The 18250-nt window shown below is 53.6% G+C and overlaps 6 pseudogenes across 6 annotated transcripts; 3 read left to right on the top strand and 3 right to left on the bottom strand.

The window, feature by feature from the left end:
* Positions 1-320: 320 nt before the first annotated feature.
* LOC311431987 (feather keratin 1 pseudogene) lies at positions 321-641 on the bottom strand (annotated as a pseudogene). Its single transcript has one exon. The product of its transcript is annotated as a feather keratin 1 pseudogene (transcript).
* A 3442-nt stretch (positions 642-4083) lies between these two features.
* LOC311431976 (feather keratin 1 pseudogene) lies at positions 4084-4404 on the top strand (annotated as a pseudogene). Its single transcript has one exon. The product of its transcript is annotated as a feather keratin 1 pseudogene (transcript).
* Positions 4405-7833: 3429 nt separating this feature from the next.
* LOC311432013 (feather keratin 1 pseudogene) lies at positions 7834-8154 on the bottom strand (annotated as a pseudogene). Its single transcript has one exon. The product of its transcript is annotated as a feather keratin 1 pseudogene (transcript).
* Positions 8155-11592: 3438 nt separating this feature from the next.
* LOC311432914 (feather keratin 1 pseudogene) lies at positions 11593-11913 on the top strand (annotated as a pseudogene). The gene has a single exon. The product of its transcript is annotated as a feather keratin 1 pseudogene (transcript).
* Positions 11914-14638: 2725 nt separating this feature from the next.
* On the bottom strand, positions 14639-14959 carry LOC311433072 (feather keratin 1 pseudogene; annotated as a pseudogene). Its single transcript has one exon. The product of its transcript is annotated as a feather keratin 1 pseudogene (transcript).
* A 2098-nt stretch (positions 14960-17057) lies between these two features.
* LOC311432596 (feather keratin 1 pseudogene) lies at positions 17058-17378 on the top strand (annotated as a pseudogene). The gene has a single exon. The product of its transcript is annotated as a feather keratin 1 pseudogene (transcript).
* Positions 17379-18250: the final 872 nt, after the last annotated feature.

Here is an 18250-nt window from a genome sequence, read left to right as displayed (position 1 = left end):
TCCTAATGAGGAGAGTAGCAGAGAGGTAGTCAATCCATGGTGGCATTTGGACTATGAACCATTTATAGCAGTAGACAGTAGCGGCCGTAGGTGGTGGTGCTACGGAAAGGAGAAAGAGGAAGAAAGAAGAAGGTAGGTTGGCCATGTTTCTTGACAGCATGAGCTGGCTCCTTCCATGCTTGCTTGCTTTGTTGTGTCATAGAATGATGAGCTGCAGCTGGTCAGCGTGTGTGTCATGAATAGCACAGAGGAGAGTCTTCAGGCTGAGAGCTGTCTTGCGTGGTATTGGAGGCTTCTGTCAGGGGTGTTGGCGTGGGTCCTTAGCAGGGGTAGCAGGCTCTTCCACCAGAGAAGCAGCCCAGGCCTCCAAAGCCATGGCCTCCAAGGCCATAGCCTCCGAAGCCGCCGGAGGAGACGGGCACTCCCTGGGCGCTGAGGTTGCTGCCCACGGCAGCTGATGCGGAGGATCCAACGGCGGTGTTCTGGGGGAAGGAGCTGAGGATGGGTCCTGGCAGGGTGACCAGCACGGCAGGAGGCTGGATGACAACGCGGGAGTCCTCGCACTGCCTGACACAGGGCTCGTTGCAGCTGTTAGCCAGCGGGGTGGGTCCGCAGGGGTTGCAGAAGTTGTAGCAGGACATGTCTGTGTTATGGAGGGTGCCTGGAAGAGAGTGTGTTGGGAAGGCGGAGGGTATTGGGGGTGTGTGGAGTGGTACTGTGGGAGGCCAAGGGAGCAGGGAGTCCTTGGGTAGTGGGGAGCATGGCTTTGGGGGGGCAGAAGGGCTTCTGAGGCTGGGGGGATAGTAAGGTTTGGGAGATAAGGCTGGTCTGGTGTGCGAAGGATGGAAGTGGAGTTCAGGCTCACCTTGTTGTTCGCAGGGGAGAAGGTGTCAGCAGGAGTGTGTGAGGGTGCTACAAGCAGGTCCGGCTTATATATTGGCCCCCGAGTGCCTTTTGGGCAAGAAACCCTTTGCGCATGACAGCAGTTGGTATGAGCTGTTCTTACATGACAATGCCTGGCAAGTAATGAGGTGGGGTATGTTGTTGTTCCCAAAACGCTCTGGTGTCCTTTCCTCCTGTTGAGGATGTTTCTTTGTGGCCGTGGCAGCAGCTTTCAAGAGTGGCTCTTTGGGTGGATTTGCATGGAGTGTGCGTTTGAGGGCAGTCAGCAGACGCGGCCAAAGTATGGGAGAGGTGGGGTGTCACGAAGTGAGGTCATGGCGTGTCACTCATGCGGTGCTGTTTGCGGCTGCATTGTTGCGAGGAGGGGGCCCTATTTGCTGGCCTCGCATTAATACTGGCTGGTCTGGGCTTCTCAGATGTGCTAGGCACAAGGCACTGGCACTAGTTTCACACTCGTTCCCTCCTTGCCATCCTGCCCTCTCCCTGCGCTTGTGTTCATTCCTTCTATTTCACATTGGGTGTGCTTCACCGGTCGGTGGTTTGGTGGCCTTTGTGCTTGGAAGGTCCTTTGTGGGAGAAGGGAGGTTGTGTGTTTTCTTCTTGTGGCAGCTTGGGGGTGGTCTGGCTCCCTTGTCTTCGTTCCTGCCCATCCGGGATTTAGAACAAGGAGGAGATTCAGCCTGAGCACCCTTCTCTGCGGGTTGAAAATGCCCATCTCATCTTCTCTTCTATATTGAAGAGGCTCAAGGCCCTTCAGCATCTTGGTAGCCCTGCACTGGAATTGCTCCAGCCTGTCTGCTTCAACCTTCCCTGGGGCGCCTCAAACGGGACAAAGGACTCCACAAGGGGCCTCACCAGTGCTGAGGAGAGATGACGGAGTGCATTCCTCAGTTTGCTGGCATCGCTCTTCCCCGTGCCCTCCTGGAGCCTGGTGGCCTCTTTTGCCTCAAGGCTGCATTGCTGACTCATCGTCAGCTTGCTCTCCAACAGCAACACAAGGTCCTGCTTGGCAAAGCTGCATGCCCCTGTGTCGGACAACACCATGTCCTGCTGCTCTGTGTTAGTCCTCCCCAGAGGCAGCAATTTGCTTTGCCCCTTCTGAAACTTCATGATGTTCCTCTCTGCCGAGTTCTCCAGCCTCTGCACATCATTCTGAATGGTGCCACGTTCATCACGTGCATCAGTTGCTCCTCCCAGTCTCGGGACATCTTCAGACTTCCTGTGGGGTCACTCCATCCCATCACCCACCTCACTAATGAGGATATGGAACAGAGCTGGGCTTGCTGCTGACTCCTGGCCCACACCGATAGGGCCTTGCCTCTAACTCGGCTCTGTGCCACTCAGCACAGGACTCTGCCCCCAAGCAATTGGCCATTTTTCAGCCCATCTCAGCGTACCTTTATCTAACCCATACTTTGTTTGCTTTTCTATGAGCGTGTCAAGCTAGCAAGAGCCAAAGAAAGCCCATACTACATACAGGCTTTACTAAACTTGAGCTGCGGCCACTGCCTTTTCCTCATCCACCAAGCTGGTCACTTCAACGTAGAAGATGCTGAGGAGGCTCCCGTGTGACTTTCCCTATGTAAATCCTTGCTGACTACTGCCCATCACATTATTGTTCTTCGTCTGCTTGACAGCGCTTTCCGGGAGGATTTCCTTTAGAACCTTCCCAGCGACTGAAGTCAGGCCAACCAGCCTCTGGTTGCGCACACCTTCCTTCTTCACCTTCTTGAACAGAGGAGCGGAGTGAGTCTCTTCCAGCCTTCAGGAGCCTCTCCCACTCACCAGGACCTTTCCAAGAGAATTAGTAGTGGCCTTGCAAGGACACCACACCATGCCCTAAGCATTCCTGCCTTCAATGCAGCAGGCCTCACGGACCATGGCACACCCAGTTGCACAGCCCCCATTCCTACCTTGCTTCATCTTCCTCAGCAACCAATACTACTCACTTCAGCAGCAAGCCAAATCCACCTCAGCCGAATGGGGACAGGTCTTGCCACTCGGCAGCCATGCCAGGACCACCCATCAACAAGGTGCTCACGGCTGCGGCCCTGCGCACCATTCATGCCTCCAATTACCTGCTGCAGGGTCCAAACCCTGCGTCTGACCATCAAACCTAGGCAGGGAAAGGGTCTCACCCTTGGACGCTCAGCACTGAACAAGACCCCAAAAGCTCTGCCTCAGTCTCCCTGACAAACCACTGCCCCTCAGCTCAGGGCTTGCAAGCTCTCAACCGGGCCTGAGAGGACAACGTCCTACAGTCGCAAACACCTCTCCTCCGCATGAACAAACAACCACCCCCAAGCTGCCACAAGAAGAAAACACACAGCCTCCCTTCTCCCACAAAAGGACCTTTCAGGCACAAAGGCCACCAAACCACCGACCAATGAAGCACACCCAATGTGAAAGAGAAGGAATGAACACAAGCGCTGGGAGATTGCAGGATGGCAAGGAGGAAGCGAGTGTGACATCAATGCCTGCGCCTCGTGCCCAACTCACCTGGGAATCCCAGACCAGCCTGCATTATGGTGAGGCCAGGAAATAGGGCCCCCTCCTCGCAACAATGCAGCCGCAAACAGCACCGCACGAGTGATACGCCATGACCTCACTTCATGACACCCCACCTCTCCCATGCTTTGGCCGCGTCTGCCGACTGCCCTCAAACACACGCTCCATGCAAAGCCACCCAAATAACAACTCTTACTTAAAAGCTGCCGCCACGGCCACAGAGACAAATCCTCAACAGGAGAAAAGGACACCAGAGCGCTGTGGGAACAACAACACACCCCACCTCATTACTTGCCAGGCTTAGGCATGTAAGAGCAGCTCACGCCAAATGCTGTCATGCGCAAAGGGTTTCTTGCCCAAAGGCACTCAAGGACCAGCATAAAAGCCATCCCTGCGCATAGCACCCTCACACACACCTCCCGACGCCTTCTCACCTGCGACCAACAAGGTGAGCCTGAACCCCACTCCCATCCATTCCTCCACAGACCAGCCTTATCTCCCTACTCCCTGTCTCCCCCCAGCCTCAGCAGCCCTTCTGCCTCCCCAAAGCCATGCTCCACACTACCCAAGGCCTCCCTGCTCCCTTGGCCTCCCCCAGCACCACTCCACACACCCCTAACACTATCCGCCTTCCAAACACGCTCTCTTCCAGGCACCCTCCACACCACAGACATGTCCTGCTACGACATCTGCCGCCCCTGCGGACCCACCCCGCTGGCTAACAGCTGCAACGAGCCCTGTGTCAGGCAGTGCGAGGACTCCCGCGTCGTCATCCAGCCTCCTGCCGTGCTGGTCACCCTGCCAGGACCCATCCTCAGCTCCTTCCCCCAGAACACCGCCGTTGGATCCTCCGCATCAGCTGCCGTGGGCAGCAACCTCAGCGCCCAGGGAGTGCCCGTCTCCTCCGGCGGCTTCGGAGGCTTTGGCCTTGGAGGCTTTGGCTTCGGAGGCCTGGGCTGCATCAACGGCGGAAGAGCCTGCTACCCCTGCTAAGGACCCACGCCAACACCCCTGACAGCAGCCTCCAACACTGTGCCTGCCAGCTCTCAGGCTGAGGACGCTCCTCTGTGCCGCTCATGGCACACGGGCTCACCAGTTGCAGCTCATCATTCCATGGCACAACAAAGCTAGGAAGCCCTGAAAGGGCTCGCCCATGCTGTCAGGAAACATGGCCAACATACCTCCTTTCTTCCTCTTTCTACTTTCCATAGCACCACCACCTACAGCTGCTACTCTCTGCTGCAATGACTTGCTCACTAGCACAATCCCTCCGGAAACCTTCTGGGGCTGCTCCTACCACGGAGTAGGGACACCTTGGGGCTCTGGGAAAATCTGCTCTACGCAAGGGACATAGGCTGGTGGTCGCCCTCCAGGCACCTCAGAATGTGCACCTTGACGCTCCTTCTGTTTCATGTTTTCCTCAATAAAATCAATCTGCATCCCATATCCTCAGATGCCTCCTCTTGCTTTCTTCTCCCAACGCTCTTCCAACTTCACCTGACAAAGAGGAGAAAAAACAGGGCTCAAGTGGCCATCAGGGCCCAAGCCTCTTGGTGTTCAAGAAGCGTTTGCACAACACTCTTACATAGATCCTTCTCACTACCATGGAAAGACAAGATGGCCATGCAGCAGATAAGGAATTGTGTGCATGGTCACATCTCAAGAGTTGCGCTCAACAGCTCGGTGCCCAGGTGGACACCAGGGAGGAGTGATGTCCCTCTGGGGTCGCAACTGAAACCAGTATTATTTAACAGAGTTGTCCCTCACAAGGACACCACACGTATGGTGCGAGATTCCTCGTGGATTATGGATGCTCCTGTGCGCCGTCCCTGACCCTCTGGGTCATCAGCTCCACAAGCACGGCTATTTCTCGCAAGGCATGAACCAGAGAAGCAAGGACGTGGACTATTCCACGATGCTTGGAAACATGGCCCACTTACATTCTACCATTCTCCCACTTCTTTCCTTGACTTGCACTGTCTCCAATGTCTGGTTCTCCCTGCTCCTATGATGGGCTCACAAGCCAAACACCACCAGGGATGGACTCCCTCTCTGTTGCTCCCATCACAGGGCAGGAAGATCTCCATGCTCTGGGAAAATCTTTCATGCACAAGGATGACGTTGTTGGTCACCCATCATGCACCCAAGAACCCCGGGGATGTTCCACTTGCTACTCCTTCCTTTCCATGCGCTTTCCTCAATAAAGGTCTAAAGGTCTCATGCTAGGCTGACGCTCCTCCTCTTCCCTTCTTCTTCCCACTTCCCTCACTACAAAGCCAAAGCTCAAGACATCATCGGGGCTAGTCAAGAAGGGCCACCACACCTTGCAGCACATCACACAAGACCTACACTTCACCAAATAAAGGCTTGGGCACGCAAAGGCTCTGCTGCACATGCCCTCTGAAACAATCCCTCCGTGTCAGCACACACTGGACTGTTTCTCACCCAGCACGTTCTCCCGCATTGACAACAGATGCAGCCACAGAATGCCTTCCGTTTGGAAGTAACCTCTGGACACCATGTACTGCAAGCGCCCTGCTCAAGCACAGGCAGCTACAGCAGGCTTTCCAGGACCATGTGCAGTTCCTGGGTTTCTCATATCTGCCAGGATGGAAATGCAAAACCTCTGCTTGAGGTCCACTGCTTGACCACTCTCACAGGGAAAAAGGGGTTCCTTCTCTTCCAAGGAAATTGCTTCTCTGTGGCTTTCACTCTCCTTTCCCCTGGCAGCAGGCAGTAACTGAATTTAGTCTGGGTCCCTTGCCTTCATTCCCACCTATCTGGGATTTGGAACAAGAAGGAGATTCAGCCTGAGCACCCTTCTCTGCAGGCTGAAATCGCCCAGCTCTCTCTCCTCCTCATATTGAAGAAGCTCCAGGACCTTCAACATCTTGGTAGCAATGCACTGGAATTGCTCCAGCCTGTCTGCTTCTAGGTTCCATTGGGGCACCTCAAACTGGACAAAGGACTCCACAAGGGGCCTCACCGGTGCTGAGGAGAGATGACGGAGTGCATTCCTCAATTTGCTGGCAACGCTCTTCCCCATGCCCTCCTGGAGCCTGGTGGCCTCATTTGCCACAAGGCTGCATTGCTGACTCAAGGTTCGGATCGGTAAAGCTGCCTGCCACTGTAAGTCTGGTTACATTCAATGTATGTTGAATTATCACCATCATGCATGCACACTTAATGCAATAAGCATTATAAGCACAATTACACAATCACGATCACGGATTCACAAATAAGAGAATACACTTTCAGTCTAGTAAATTAGAAGCAACAGGAGTACAAGTCCTTGTTCACCAAAAGGCCATGCTTTGGTTATCAGTTTGAGCCAGAGCTGCCCATGCAGTCTGTCAGTTCCACAATACCATCTGGTTCCTGATCCCGGAAGGGATGTCACAGAGTCTGGCCACAGTGCCTTTGCTCTGCTCCACTCTCCATACTATGTCTCTTAGACTCAGCACATAAGATTCCCTGGTGTTACAGATACCTAGGGTTGCAGGCTTTGTTGCCAAAGACAATACCATGTAAGTACTTCATTGCATATCCTCTGCATCTGAGCCTTGAAGTTTTCTCAATGCTAAACGATCCCTTAAGAGGTGAACAAGTGTTTAGCTTAACCGAGTAACCTCCAGCAATTATTCTAACATGTCAAGTAGATGTCTCTCCATTTTACTGAGACATCAGTCTCACTAAACTCTCAACTAACCTCTCAAGACAACTTAGCTATTGAGCGCAACACCTGAGATGTGACCATGCAGGCAATTCCTTATCTGATGAGTGTCCCATCATGTCTTTCCATGGTAGTGAGAAGGAGCTATGTAAGAGCGTTTTCCAAATGCTTCTTGAACACCAAGAGGCTTGGGCCCTGATGGCCACTTCAGCCCTGCTTTTTCTCCTCTTTGTCAGGTGAAGTTGGAAGAGCGTTGGGAGAAGAAAGCAAGAGGAGGCATCTGAGGATATAGGATGCAGATTGATTTTATTGAGGAAAACATGAAACAGAGGGAGCGTCATGTGGGAGGTGCACGTTCTGAAGTGCCTGGAGGGCAACCACCAGCCTACGTCCCCTGCACAGAGCAGATTTTCCCAGAGCCACAAGGTGTCCCTACTCCGTGGTAGGAGCAGCCCCAGAAGGTTTCCCGAGGGATTGTGCTAGTGAGCAAGGCGTTGCAGCAGAGAGTAGCAGCTGTAGGTGGTGGTGCTACGGAAAGGAGAAAGAGGAAGAAAGAACGAGGTATGTTGGCCATGTTTCCTGACAGCATGGGCTGGCCCCTTCCTTCCTTGCTGGCTTTCTTGTGCCATGGAATGATGAGAGGCAGCCGGTGAGCCTGTGTGCCATGAGCGGCACAGAGGAGCGTCCTCAGCCTGAGAGCTGGCTTGCACGGTGTTGGAGGCTGCTGTCAGGGGTGTTGGCGTGGGTCCTTAGCAGGGGTAGCAGGCTCTTCCGCCAGAGAAGCAGCCCAGGCCTCCGAAGCCAAAGCCTCCAAGGCCAAAGCCTCCGAAGCCGCCGGAGGAGATGGGCACTCCCTGGGCGCTGAGGTTGCTGCCCACGGCAGCTGATGCGGAGGATCCAACGGCGGTGTTCTGGGGGAAGGAGCTGAGGATGGGTCCTGGCAGGGTGACCAGCACGGCAGGAGGCTGGATGACGACGCGGGAGTCCTCGCACTGCCTGACACAGGGCTCGTTGCAGCTGTTAGCCAGCGGGGTGGGTCCGCAGGGGCGGCAGATGTCGTAGCAGGACATGTCTGTGTTGTGGAGGGTGCCTGGAAGAGAGCGTGTTGGGAAGGCGGATGGGTGTTAGGGGTGTGTGGAGTGGTGGTGGGGAGGCCAAGGGAGCAGGGAGTCCTTGGGTAGTGTGGAGCATGGCTTTGTGGAGGCAGAAGGGCTTCTGAGGCTGGGGGGATAGGAAGGCTGGGCAGACAAGGCTGGTCTGTGGAGGAATGGATGGGAGTGGGGTTCAGGCTCACCTTGTTGTTCGCAGGGGAGAAGGTGTCGAAAGGAGTGTGTGAGGGTGCTACAAGCAGGGCAGGCTTTTATGCTGGTCCTTGAGTGCCTTGGGGGCAAGAAATCCTTTGCGCATGACAGCATTTAGTGTGAGCTGCTATTACATGACAATGCCTGGCAAGTAATGAGGTGGGGTATGTTGTTGTTCACACAACGCTCTAGTGTCCTTTTCTCCTGTTAAGGATGTGTCTTTGTGGCTGTGGCGGCAGCTTTCAAGAGTGGCTCTTTGGGTGGATTTGCATGTAGTGTGCGTTTGAGGGCAGTCAGCAGACGCGGCCAAAGCATGGGAGAGGTGGGGTGTCATGAAGTGAGGTCATGGCGTGTCACTCATGCGGTGCTGTTTGCGGCTGCATTGTTGCGAGGAGGGGGCCCTATTTGCTGGCCTCTCCATAATACTGGCTGGTGTGGGCTTCCCAGATGTGCTAGGCATGAGGCACTGGCAGTGGTTTCACACTCGTTCCCTCCTTGCCATCCTGCCCTCTCCCTACGCTTGTGTTCATTCCTTGTCTTTCACCTTGGGTGTCCTGTGTCAATTGGTGGCTTGATGGCCTTTATACTTGGATGGTCCTTTTCTGGGAGACGGGAGGCTGTGTGTTTTCTTCTTGTGGCAGTTGGGGGTGGTCTGGCTCCCTTGTCTTCCTTCCTGCCCATCCGGGATTTTGAACAAGGAGGAGATTCAGCCTGAGAACCCTTCTCTGCGGGTTGAAAACGCCCAGCTCTCACACCTTCTCCTAATCTTGGAAGAATCTCCAGGCCCTTCAGCATCTTGGTAGCCCTGCACTGGAATTGCTCCAGCATGTCTGCTTCAACCTTCCCTGGGGCGCCTCAAATGGGACAAAGGACTCCACAAGGGGCCTCACCAGTGCTGAGGAGAGATGACGGAGCACCTTCCTCAATTTGCTGGCAATGCTCTTCCCCATGCCCTCCTGGAGCCTGGTGGCCTCTTTTGCCTCAAGGCTGCATTGCTGACTCATCGTCAGCTTGCTCTCCAAAAGCAATGCAAGGTCCTGCTGGGCAAAGTGTCTGCCCCTTTGTCGGACAACACCATGTCCTGCTGCTCGGCGTTAGTCCTCCCTATAGGCAGAACTTTGCTTTGCCCCTTCTGCAACTTCATGATGTTCCTCTCTGCCCAGTTCTCCAGCCTCTGCACATCATTCTGAATGATGCCACGTTCATCACGTGCATCAGTTGCTCCTCCCAGTCTCGGGACATCTTCAGTCTTCCTGCGGGGTCACTCCATCCCATCACCCACTTCACAAATGAGGATATGGAACAGAGCTGGCCTCTCTGCTGACTCCTGGACCACACTGATAGGGCCTTGCCTCTAACTCCGCTCTGTGCCATTCAGCACAAGCCTCCACACCTAAGCAATTGGCCATTTTTCAGCCCACCTCAGCGTACCTTTATCTAACCCATACTTTGTTTGCTTTTCTATGAACGTGTCATGGGAGCAAGAGCCAAAGAAAGCCCTTACTACATACAGGCTTTACTAGACTTGAGCAGCTGCCACTGCTTTTTCCTCATCCAACAAGCTAGTCACTTCAACGTAGAAGACGCTGAGGAGGCTCCCGTGTGACTTTCCCTATGTAAATCCTTGCTGACTACTGCCCATCACATTCTGGTTCTTTGTCTGCTCAACAACGTTTTCTGGGAGGATTTCCTTTAGAACCTTTCCAGCGACTGAAGTCAGGCTAACCTCTGGTTTCCTAAACCCTTCCTTCTTCACCTTCTTGAACAGAGGAGCGGGGTGAGTCTCTTCCAGCCTTCAGGAGCCTCTCCCACTCACCAGGACCTTTCCAAGAGAATTAGTAGTGGCCTTGCAAGGACACCACACCATGCCCTAAGCATTCCTGCCTTCAATGCAGCAGGCCTCACGGACCATGGCACACCCAGTTGCACAGCCCCCATTCCTACCTGGCTTCATCTTCCTCAGCAACCAATACTACTCACTTCAGCAGCAAGCCAAATCCACCTCAGCCGAATGGGGACAGGCCTTGCCACTCGGCAGCCATGCCAGGACCACCCATCAACAAGGTGCTCACGGCTGCGGCCCTGCGCACCATGCATGTCTCCAACTGCCTGCTGCAGGGTCCAAACCCTGTGTCTGAACATCAAGGCCTAGGCAGAGAAAGGGTCTCACCCTTGGACGCTCAGCACTGAACAAGACCCCAAAAGCTCTGCCTCAGTCTCCCTGACAAACCACTGCCCCTCAGCTCAGGGCTTGCAAGCTCTCAACCGGGCCTCAGAGGACAACGTCCTACAGTCGCAAACACCTCTCCTCCGCATGATCAAACTACCACCCCCAAGCTGCCACAAGAAGAAAACACACAGCCTCCCTTCTCCCACAAAAGGACCTTCCAAGCACAAAGGCCACCAAGCCGCCAACTGACGCAGGACACCCAATGTGAAAGAGAAGGAATGAACACAAGCGTTTGGAGTGGACAGGATGGCAAGGAGGGAGTGAGTGCGATGTCAGTGCCAGCGCCTCGCGCCCAGCACATCTGGGAAACGCAGACCAGCCAGTATTATGGCGAGGCCAGCGTCTAGGGCCCCTTCCTTGCAACAATGCAGCCACAAACAGCACCACACGAGTGACACGCCATGACCTCACTTCATGACACCCCACCTCTCCCATGCTTTGGCCGCATCTGCTGACTGCCCTCAAACGAACGCTCCATGCAAATCCACCCAAAGAGCCACTCAAAAGCTGCCGCCATGGCCACAGAGACACATCCTTAACAGGAGAAAAGGACACCAGAGTGTTGTGGGAATGACAACACACCCCACCTCATTACTTGCCAGGCTTAGGCATGTAATAGCAGCTCATACCAAATATTGTCATGCGCAAAGGATTTCTTGCCCCGAAGGCACTCGGGGGCCAATATATAAGCCGTCCCTGCTCGTAGCACCCTCACACACTCCTTTCGACACCTTCTCCCCTGCGAACAACAAGGTGAGCCTGAACCCCACTCCAATCATTCGCCCACCCGACCAGCCTTACCTCCCCAACCTTACAATCCCCCCAGCCTCAGAAGCCCTTCTGCCTCCACAAAGCCATGCTCCCCACTACCCAAGGCCTCCCTGCTCCCTTGGCCTCCCCCACCACCGCTCCACACACCCACAACACCCTCAGCCTTCACAACACCCTCTCTTCCAGGAACCCTCCACAACACAGACATGTCCTGCTACGACATCTGCCGCCCCTGCGGACCCACCCCGCTGGCTAACAGCTGCAACGAGCCCTGTGTCAGGCAGTGCGAGGACTCCCGCGTCGTCATCCAGCCTCCTGCCGTGCTGGTCACCCTGCCAGGACCCATCCTCAGCTCCTTCCCCCAGAACACCGCCGTTGGATCCTCCGCATCAGCTGCCGTGGGCAGCAACCTCAGCGCCCAGGGAGTGCCCGTCTCCTCCGGCGGCTTCGGAGGCTTTGGCCTTGGAGGCTTTGGCTTCGGAGGCCTGGGCTGCATCAACGGAGGAAGAGCCTGCTACCCCTGCTAAGGACCCACGCCAACACTGTGCCTGCCAGCTCTCAGTCTGAGGACGCTCCTCTGTGCCGCTCATGGCACACGGGCTCACCAGCCGCAGCTCATCATTCCATGGCACAAGAAAGCCAGCAAGGAAGGAAGGGGCCAGCCCTTGCTGTCAGGAAACATGGCCAACATACCTTCTTCTTTTTTCCTCTTTCTCCTTTCCATAGTACCACCACCTACAGCTGCTAGTCTCTGCTGCAATGCCTTGCTCACTAGCACAATCCCTCCGGAAACCTTCTGGGGCTGCTCCTACCACGGAGTAGGGAGACCTTGTGGCTCTGGGAAAATCTGCTCTGCGCAAGGAAAATAGGCTGGTGGTCGCCCTCCAGGCACCTCAGAATGTGCACCTTGACGCTCCCTCTGTTTCATGTTTTCCTCAATAAAATCAATCTGCATCCCATATCCTCAGATGCCTCCTCTTGTTTTCTTCTCCCAACGCTCTTCCAACTTCACCCGACAAAAAGAACAAAAAGCAGGGCTCAAGTGGCCATCAGGGCCCAAGCCGCTTGGTGTTCCAGAAGCATTTGGATAATGCTCTTACATAGTTCCTTCTCACTACCATGGAAAGACATGATGGGCCACTCATCAGATAAGGAATTGTGTGCATGGTCACATCTCAAGAGTTGCACACACAGCTAGCTTGTCTTGAGAAGTTAGTTGAGAGTTTAGTGTTACTGATGTCTCAGTAAAATGGAGAGACATCTATTTGAAAATTTGGAATAAGTGCTCGAGGTGTCTCGGTGAGGCTAAACACTTGTTCACCTCTTAAGTGATGGTTCAGTGTTGAGGAAACTTCAAGACTCAGATGCGGAGGATATGCAATGAAGTACTTACATGGTATTGTCTTTGGCAACAAAGTCTGCAACCCTAGGTATCTGTAACACCAGGGACTCTTGGTGTGCTGAGTCTAAGAGACATAGTATGGAGAGTGGAGCAGAGCAAAGGCACTGTGGCCAGACTCTGTGACATCCCTTCCGGGATCAGGAACCAGATGGTATTGTGGAACTGACAGACTGCATGGGCAGCTCTGGCTCAAACTGATAACCAAAGCATGACCTTTTGGTGAACAAGAACTTGTACTCCTGTTGCTTCTAATTTACTAGACTGAAAGTGTATTCTCTTGTTTGTGAATCCGTGATCGTGATTGTGTAATTGTGCTTATAATGCTTATTGCATTAAGTGTGCATGCATGACGGTGATAATTCAAGATACATTGAATGTAACCAGACTTACAGTGGCAGTCAGCTTTACCGAGCAGAACCTTGAGTCAGCAATGCAGCCTTGCGGCAAAAGAGGCCACCAGACTCCAGGAGGGCATGGGGAAGAGCGTTGCCAGCAAATTGAGGAAGACGCTCCGTCATCTCTCCTCAGCACCGGTGAGGCCCCTTGTGGAGTCCTTTGTCCTGTTTGAGGCGCCCCAGTGGAAGGTTGAAGCAGACAGGCTGGAGCAATTCCAGTGCAGGGCTACCAAGATGCTGGAGGGCCTCGAGCCTCTTCAATATGAGGAGAAGGTGAGAGAGCTGGGCGATTTCAACCCACAGAGAAGGGTGCTCAGGCTGAATCTCCTTCTTGTTCCAAATCCCAGATGGCTGGGTACAAAGACAAGGGACCCAGACTAAATTCAGTTACTGCCTGGTGCCAGGAGAAAGGGTATGCCTCACAGCATAGCCCTGAAGGGAAGTGCATCTCAGGCCTATCTCCTTGAGGAACAATCTCAGATGCAGACAAACAGCAACAAGGAATTAGGGTATACTCTAGGGTGCATTTTGGAAGTGCATGACTGAATTTATATACCCCCAAGAACCCTGCAGTAAGTCGCAGCTGAACTTTGCCATTCTTGAGCCTTTAAGTCACTGTTTCTATTGTAGCAAATACCATTAAAATAATTCTTTTAAATTCTCAGATGATCAAACGTTGATGAAGAGCTGTTAAAAATCATACCATCTATACCTCAAAATATAAAATAAATCCCAAATTGCTGCTCTATTAAAGCAGTGTGAAATCTAATTCCATGACGTGCCCAACCCTTAGTGTGGTCATCCATATGTATTGATGATGGGCTGGAAAACCAGCTGGTGCCCACCTGTGTTGTTGGTGATGACATCCTTGAGAGGGGAGGTTCAGTGAGCCTTTACAACCCCACACGATGGCCTCTTGAGCAAAGCGTTAGTAGTAGGTAAAGCGGAAAGCGCATTGGGTTGAAAAAAGAAAGACAACAAATGTCAGGATGGGATGCAGATAGATTTTATTGAGAGGAAAAAAAAATAAAAGGAAGGAGCAACAATACAAGAGCCAGGGTTTGAGGTCCTATTAGAGTGACCACCACCTGCTCTCCGTCATCTACAGCACATTTCCCCAGAGCACTGAGAACTTCCTGTCCTACTGAGCAGAGTAGCAGAGAGAGTGTCAATCCATGGTGGCATTTGGCTTATGAACCAGTCATAGCAGCAGAGAGTAGTGGCCGTAGGTGGTGGTGCTATGGAAAGGAGAAAGAGGAAAAAAGAAGGAGGTATGTTGGCCATGTTTCCTGACAGCATGGGATGGCCCATTCCTTCCTTTCTTGCTTTCTTGCTCATGGAATGAGCTACGGCTGGTGAGCCCGTGTGCCATGAGCGGCACAGAGGAGCGTCCTCAGCCTGAGAGCTGGCTTGCACGGTGTTGGAGGCTTCTGTCAGGAGTGTTGGCATGGGTCCTTAGCAGGGGTAGCAGGCTCTTCCACCAGAGAAGCAGCCCAGGCCTCCGAAGCCATAGCCCCCAAGGCCAAAGCCTCCGAAGCCGCCAGAGGAGATGGGCACTCCCTGGGCGCTGAGGTTGCTGCCCACGGCAGCTGATGCGGAGGATCCAACGGCGGTGTTCTGGGGGAAGGAGCTGAGGATGGGTCCTGGCAGGGTGACCAGCACGGCAGGAGGCTGGATGACGACGCGGGAGTCCTCGCACTGCCTGACACAGGGCTCGTTGCAGCTGTTAGCCAGCGGGGTGGGTCCGCAGGGGCGGCAGATGTCGTAGCAGGACATGTCTGTGTTGTGGAGGGTGCCTGGAAGAGAGGGTGTTTGGAAGGTGGAAGGTGTTCTGGGTGTGTGGAGCGGTGGTGGGGGAGGCCAAGGGAGTGGGGAGGCCTGGGGTTGTGGGGAGCATGGGGGTGGGAAGCTGGAAGGGCTGCTGAGGCTGGGGTCACAGGGCGTATGGAAAGACAGGCCTGGTGGGGTGGGCGAAGGAGGGAATCAGGGTTCAGGCTCACCTTGTTGTTCGCAGAGGAGAAGGCGTCGGGAGGAGTGTGTGAGGGTGCGAGGTGCAGGGCCGGCTTTTATGCTGGTCCTTGAGTGCCCGTGGGGCAAGAGAGCCTTTGCGCATGACAGCATTTGGCATGACCTGCTCTTACATGTCAAAGCTTGGAAAGTAATGAGGTGGGGTGTGTTTTTGATCCTGCAACACTCAATTTTCACGTCCTCCTCTTGAGGACATCTATTTGGCAATGGTTGCACCTTTCACGTGAAAGTAATTATTAGAGGCCAAGGGATTGCTCTTGAAGGTGCATGTCAGGGCGGGCAGAAGACGTGACCCAAGCATAGGAGAGGAGTGGTGTTTTCAGTGAGGTCATGGTGCTGCTCTCATGTGGTGTGGTTGCGGCTTCATTGTCAAGAGGGGCTTCCTGCATACAGTGGGCATGAGGTGCAGCCACTTCCTATTACGACAAGGTTACCCATCTAATTGACCAAAGGAAGGCAGTACATGCAATTTCTTTGGATTTCAGCAAACCTTTTGATACTGTTTCTCACAACATCCTCTGGAACAAAATGTCTAGCATGTAGTTATATAAATACATAACACAGTTGGTGGACTGTTGGCTGACTGGTCAAGTTCAAAGGGTTGTAGTAAATGGGGTTATATGAGTCCTGCAGCCAGTCACTAGTGGGGTTCACCAGGTCTTCATTTTGGACCCAGTTCTCTGTGATGTTTTTGTAAATGATCTGGATATAAGTCTCAAATGCATACTAAGTAAGTTTGCAGATGATAGGAAATAAGGAGTTGCTGTTGTCTCCCTCAATGTTGTCGAGAGAGATCTTGATAGACCACAGGGCTGTGCAACCACCAATCCCATGAAGTTGAAGACTAATTGTCATATTTGGCACTTGGTACAGGGCACCCTGGCAATACGTACAGAATGGGAGATGAGAGAGCTGGAGAGCTGCCTTGTGGAAAGGGATCTGGGGCTTCTAGTTGACAGCAAGATGAGTATGAGTCAACAGTGTGCCCTTGTAGCCAAAAGAGCAAACCATGTACTGGGATAAATCAAAAGCACTGCTGGCTGGTCAAGGAACGTGACTGTCTGGCAGTTGACATGGGTCTTGTTGACACGGGTATTTAGCAGGAATCGAATACTTCCTCAGCTCAGGTGGAAACCAAAAAGGTTGCACCCATGAATACTGTCAGAGCTCCCTCATGTCTCTCTGAGGCCATTTTCAATTACTTGTTGAATATCACAGGATTTGTGAGCGGTTCCTGAGGACTAGAAGTGACTGATACCACTCCTTACTAAACACAAGGCAATTTTAGTCAGACAGTAAACATTTGAGACAATACATATTTGAACTTCTAATTTTTTCATTCCAAAGGAATCACTAGATTTGGAATGGACAACAATGGACTTTGGAATGGACAACTCATCAGGAGGAAAACAGGAGGAAATGAAAAGGTAGAGTTGCGGGAAGAACAGCACACCCCACCTCATTACTTGCCAGGCTTTGGTATACAAGAACGGCTCTTGCAAAATGCAGTTGTGCGCAAAGGCTCTCTTGCCCCCAGGCACTCAAGGACCAGCATAAAAGCCGGCCCTGCGCCTCGCACCCTCACACACTCCTCCAGACGCCTTCTCCCCTGCGACCAACAAGGTGAGCCTGAACCCCACTCCCAACCTTTGCCTGCCCCATCTGACCCATCTCTCCACACGCCCTCTGACCCCAGCCTCAGCAGCCTTTCTGCCTCCCCAAAGCCATGCTCCACACTACCCTAGGCTCCCTACCCCCTTGGCCTCCCCCACCACCGCTCCACACACCCCCAATACCCTCAGCCTTCACAACACCCTCTCTTCCAGGCACCCTCCACAACACAGACATGTCCTGCTACAACTTCTGCAACCCCTGCGGACCCACCCCGCTGGCTAACAGCTGCAATGAGCCCTGTGTCAGGCAGTGCGAGGACTCCCGCGTCGTCATCCAGCCTCCTGCCGTGCTGGTCACCCTGCCAGGACCCATCCTCAGCTCCTTCCCCCAGAACACCGCCGTTGGATCCTCCGCATCAGCTGCCGTGGGCAGCAACCTCAGCGCCCAGGGAGTGCCCATCTCCTCTGGAGGCTTCGGAGGCTTTGGCTTTGGGGGCTATGGCTTCGGAGGCCTGGGCTGCTTCTCTGGTGGAAGAGCCTGCTACCCCTGCTAAGGACCCACGCCAACACTCCTGACAGCAGCCTCCAACACCGTGCAAGCCAGCTCTCAGGCTGAGGATGCTCCTCTGTGCCGCTCATGGCACACGGGCTCACCGGCTTCGGCTCATCATTCCATGGCACAAGAAAGCCAGCAAGGAAGGAAGGGGCCAGCCCATGCTGTCAGGAAACATGGCCAACATACCTTCTTCTTTCTTCTTTTTTCTCCTTTCCATAGCACCACCACCTACAGCTGCTAGTCTCTGCTGCAATGCCTTGCTCACTAGCACAATCCCTCCGGAAACCTTCTGGGGCTGCTCCTACCACGGAGTAGGGACACCTTGGGGCTCTGGGAAAATCTGCTCTGCGCAAGGCACACAGGCTGGTGGTCGCCCTTCAGGCACCTCAGAATGTGCACCTTGACGCTCCCTCTGTTTCATGTTTTCCTCAATAAAATCAATCTGCATCCTATAACCTCAGGTGCCTCCTCTTGCTTTCTTCTCCCAACGCTCTTCCAACTTCACCCGACAAAAAGAACAAAAAGCAAGGCTCAAGTGGCCATCAGGGCCCAAGCCTCTTAGTGTTCAAGAAGTGTTTGGACGAGGCTCTTACATAGCTCCTTCTCACTACCATGGAAAGATATGATGGGCCACTCAGCAGATAAGGAGTTGTGTGCATGGTCACATCTCAAGAGTTGTGCTCAACAGCTCGGTGCCCAGGTGGACACCAGGGAGGAGTGGTGTCCCTCTGTGGTCTCTATTGAGGCCAGTATTATTTAACAGAGTTGTCCCTCACACAGACACCACACGTATGGTGCGAGACTCCTCGTGGATCGTGTTTGCACCTTTGTGCCGTCCCTGACCAACTGGGTCATCAGCTCCACAACCAT

This window comes from Aythya ferina (assembly GCF_964211825.1).
Source record: "Aythya ferina genome assembly, chromosome: 2".
Lineage (NCBI taxonomy): Eukaryota > Metazoa > Chordata > Aves > Anseriformes > Anatidae > Aythya > Aythya ferina.
The sequence above is the reverse complement of the archived record's forward strand: the minus strand, read 5'-3'. Positions and strand labels throughout refer to the sequence as shown.